We start from the raw sequence: 5,020 nt of genomic DNA, 5'->3' as shown, positions 1-5,020 counted from the left end.
TGTATTAATAGCTTCGTTGTGTCAGCGATAGGCAGTGTGGAAAGTTATTGGTCGAAATATTTCGTTTCGTATGTATCGTGTAATTTTTACCCGATCAAGCGTGCGAATGCATTGTTTTTACATGTCATAACGTCAGAAGAATGTTTGCAGTATTGCAACACGCCCAGTAGCAATAAAGACAATAATTTCTCGGTCGTGTTTCGATCAGTCGCCTATTAACACCGCACAACAATAAATCCAATTTTGCGCTTGATGTCATTCTCGGGCTCTCGGCACTCGAGTGCATCAAGAATTGACAGCGACAGCGATAGACACGGTGTTTCGCCCACTAGACTGGCCTCATCAGTATAGCACCATTAATTCATACCGCAGAGTTCTCGACCGCTGCTTCTTTGTGTTAAGTAATTAGTTTTGATTGCAGTTCCTGCTTTCGTTAGACAACAGCGTTTACCGCTTCCACTGCTGCTACCCAGTCAGGCCGGGAAAAAAATTGAAAAAGAAAAATGGCAATAAAAGCTTTCTACACGGCATAGCTTTGATGGTTAGAAATCCCCAATTAACTATACATAGCCAGTAGCCACTGCGGCTTATCTTGTGGTCGTGACTGTGCTGGTCTAAAATAGCTCACCATTAAACTTCTATTCTCTTCGCTAACCCGATCGCTTTCATATAATTTCATTTGCTAGATCATCAGTTGTGAGTGGTGCGTGGGATTGTTGGTAATGGGCACCCCGCACATTCTGCCATTTATCATCAAAACCATAAAACCTGAGTCTTTTGTTTGTTACCAAATTTTTTTTAAGTAAATAAATTTACTTCACATTTTTGGATACATTAGAGGGAAATTAAAACTATCGTAAATATCAGGTTTTTTAACGTCACTTTTGTGTTGCTAAACGTTTGTTTCGGGTTTTGGTATGTACCTCCAGTAATTTTATGGTCATTACCATGCCAACTTTGGCAACCGCCCTACGTTATGGGCAGCGCAATAAACCATTCTCCGCGCATCTTCTAATCAACAACGACACTGCGCCGCCTGTTCAATATGCTCTTGGAGGACACATAGTGTTGTTTTTATGTCGGTTAAACATTTTCCCTTGGTTTTGTTCCTTTCTGTTGCTTTTCTTGATTTAAGTTAATTATTATGAGCAGTATAAACGCCAAGATTAATTCAAGCACACGTATAATAAAGTTTGTAAAAAGTTTTATTGCCATTAATGTCCTATTTTTAACGTGGCTATTAGTATTTATGACATCATAATATATAGTTTCTCGCTGCCGCATTATACTTGCGTGGTCTCTCAGCCTAATTAATGCATCATTCGTAGGTGGTGCTTGTAGGCCGCAATAAGAAAATAATGATAATGCATTTGTACGTACAGTCAAAACAAACAAAGTGGCCTTTTTCTTTATTCGAAGTGCTCTTGATCGAGATATGAAAAAATGTCACGACATTTTGCTTTGTGCGAGGTGAATGTAAATCAGTAGAGAAAGTTCGTTCAGTGAGTGGGATGTCAGTGGCCTGGTGGCGCAACTTGAGCTGAGTGTTGAGGTTGGGATTGTGCTGTGATTGCATTATGCTTCTTGCTGGTCCGCTTTAATCTTTCAGGCCTGTTAGCTTAGTTCCGCGATCAAGGAACCATAGTTCAAATGTTGTGAGGCGCGCTCCCAACACCTTTTGATTCAGCGGTATACGTTAACGAGCTTCTTCCAGAGCACATCATGCGGATTTTGTTATATAAACGAACATCCCCCCTTCTTGTGTCCTCTCTTGAATTCTCTTACTGTTGTACATCTTGCATCGTTGCATGAGCAGACGAAGCAATGCGAGAAGAGGTTGAAAAGCTTCTTGTAAAGAATGGAAGATTCGATTGCGTACATACACTGACAACTTGACTTGTCACTGGAATGTTTCAACTGTTAACCTCACCAGCAGATCTTGTACTGGGGACGCCTCTGCACGCTTAACTTTGTGAATATGTTTTTAATCGCACCAGCGTTAACCCAAGCAACAGATTTTCTTTAGTTTTTAGTTTTGATTCTTCTTAACTTGTACACATTTCAGTGTTTTCTATTCTTATCTGATGCTGAGTCTTTCATTTTGTCTTTGTATATTATGGTTTAGTTTTAAGTAGCTCCAAGCTGCGTTGAAAACAACCATTCGACACCATTGCGGTCAGAGTTACAAGTATATTCGCTCGCTTGTTGATAATTGGTTTTTCATCTGGATTCAGTTAAAAGTAAATTACTTTGATGGAAATTCTTAGTGTGGTTTTGATTTGGTTAGTTTTTGTCAGAAAGTTGTTGGAAGAAAGTTATGCTAAACAAGTTTATTTTAATATACACAATACGTCTGTACAAAATGCCCGAGGCCTTAGATGTTTTTTTTTTATGATTTACATATAAAGCGATTGGTTTTGTGACGCTTGTCGTTGGAAATACAAAAAAAAATTTCACGTAAGATTTGGTTTGGGATCCATCGCTGTATCATTTACTTACGTTTTTTTTTATAACCAAGTTTGGAGGTGCTCAGGTGTATTGTAAAACTGACATTAAACGACGTTGTTGTTATGATGTATGTTAGACGTCAGATTTAGTATGAAACTGATTGCATCAACCACATAACTTGATCCGTGCTGATCAATATCCAACCTTCTAATGGGTTGCTCGATAACCTGTGGTTGAAACAGCCCGAGATTCAAATAATCAATAGCAATAAGATTCGTTTACAATTCCAACCATATGCTGCAGAGAGGTTTCGTGTGTGAGGAGTTTTACTGTTTTTATGGTCAAATTACTGCTAAGCATCTGTAGGTAGCCTTGTGCCAACCTACACGAAAACATCAGAAGTACAATTTTGGTAAAGAGGTGATTTTTTTAACCATAGACAAATAAAACCTAACAACCACACGGCATTTAACATAATATAATAACATAAATATAAACTAAAAATTACAAACGTTTTCGGCCATACTCATGTTAGTCCTTCAGAGGTAGTAGTAGCAGAAGTAGCAGTAGAAATAAATCTTAATTTTGTCAATTGTTTCAGGGCTGCCAGGTCATGCACTAATACGGAATTACACGCGTAGTGTTTTTTCTAGGTACCAACCACCTGCTTGCATGTTAATATTAGTTCGAAGGGTCATACTTAGGTAATCCACTGGCTTTGCTCTCAACTTTGCTTGTTATTTAAGTATAGATGTTTCATCATTAATTATGCTTTTGTTATAGAATTGATCCGGAGTTGTTCCAAACTAGTTTTTTATGCATTAAGAAGACAGAAAATGTTGCATTCATTCCAACATATTTTTCTTTTAGTTTTACGCGTTGGACATTTTTGTTCTGTTGACGAATCAAAATGTAATGCTTTAAAAAATTGTTTTGAAAATTTGAAGCTGCGCGGACCACAATGCTAGGAACATAATATTTCCATAGTCACAAGCAACATTGGCATTGTTTGGGGTGTTCGTGTAGAGATCATGTTTCGATTATTGCTGTAAACTCACAAACCATTCTGTTGTGGCACGAATTGTTGCGTTATTGGGATGGATTTGATGTGTTGCTTTTGAAAATGAGTGACAAAGTGAACGTTTCATCTCTCGCTTCCGTTTTGCACTGAAACTTTTTATTTGGGGATTTTTAAGCAATTTCGCCCATTTACTGGCCCAGTCTTCTGATGCTCAGCTTTTATGGGTAAAAGTTTTCAAAGACCCCAACCATCAGCCTGACACTGACTATCCTTGTGCCGCTAAACTTTATTCCAATAATGACGCCCACTGTAAAGTTTTAATAAGATTCTTGCATTACGTACAAAGTCGTCTTTGATTATCTCAAACTGTCTGATTTGTTGAGGAAGTGGTTCGTCACGATTCCTGCTATTTATGTCAGAATAAACATTGCATTTGAACTAACCAATACAGTGTCTTAATCTAGCGCTACACTTTCATAAGTTTTTCAAATCATTTCCATGTTGAACGGTAATCGGGTGTTGTGTTCGCTATGATCTGTGCAAAATAACCAAGGTCAAGGAGCTGCTCAAATTTTCTAGCAACTAGTTAGTTTTGAAGCTGCAGTCATGCGTAACATCTCAAAGATTTTTTGTTCTTTTTTTTCGTAAACAATGACTTAGCGAGTTCGTGAGCGAATTACTAAGTTCTAGTTACCAACAGGCGCCAGTCTGCAGTCGTTTGTATTGTTGCTTCACAATGGGTGGAGTGAGGGAGTGTGGATAAGTTGGACTAAAAAGTAGTGAGATTTTGTGTTGTGTTGACTTTGTTTCAATTTCGATGCACTGTGAAGGAATAAAGTTCTCTAGTCCAGAGATGAGAGCACAATCTTGTTCTTTCTGGGATGTGCTGAGATTATGCGGAAGGTCTGTGACATGATCATCGACAGTGGAATTGTGTTTTCATCGCAGATCGGAATAGAATCACACGCTTATAAGGTTAAAATAATAACCACGATTGATCGGAGATACGTTTAAAGTGCGCAAACAACCAAAACAATATACAATATAATCTCACGGTCTTTGTTTTAGTGAAATGCCCACAATGAGTGGACTGATTGACGTACTGCAGGTGAAAAATGTAAACTGAAAGTATTTGCTTAAGTATATGACGTTTACCATTCAGTCAAAACACGGGGTTACTCGGTTGGGTTAAAGCTTGAACGGATGGATGGTTCTGCAAAATAAAAACGGGATTTTGTTCCATTTCCCTTCGAGTTGCGTGAACTGGAAGAGGCGATCTAGTCAGCATCACCATCAACGTCATTATCCAACGATAATTTCACTTAAAATGGCGGCGTCGACCAACTATTGATAGACTGGTTGTGTTTATATTGAACAAAGATGTGGCCAGGAGAGCTTTGTTTGTGCAATGGCCGCATCAATTAAATTATTTAACGGATTGAAACGAACCACGCAGTCAGTTTATTAGGCTCAATTAATTTTGTTTACTCAGTTTAACTAAACATTGTTTAATTATTGATTTTGTATTCAACGACAGAATGCAATCATTGG

The sequence above is a fragment of the Aplidium turbinatum genome, chromosome 16, assembly GCF_918807975.1.
Source record: "Aplidium turbinatum chromosome 16, kaAplTurb1.1, whole genome shotgun sequence".
NCBI lineage: Eukaryota > Metazoa > Chordata > Ascidiacea > Aplousobranchia > Polyclinidae > Aplidium > Aplidium turbinatum.
The sequence above is the reverse complement of the archived record's forward strand: the minus strand, read 5'-3'. Positions refer to the sequence as shown.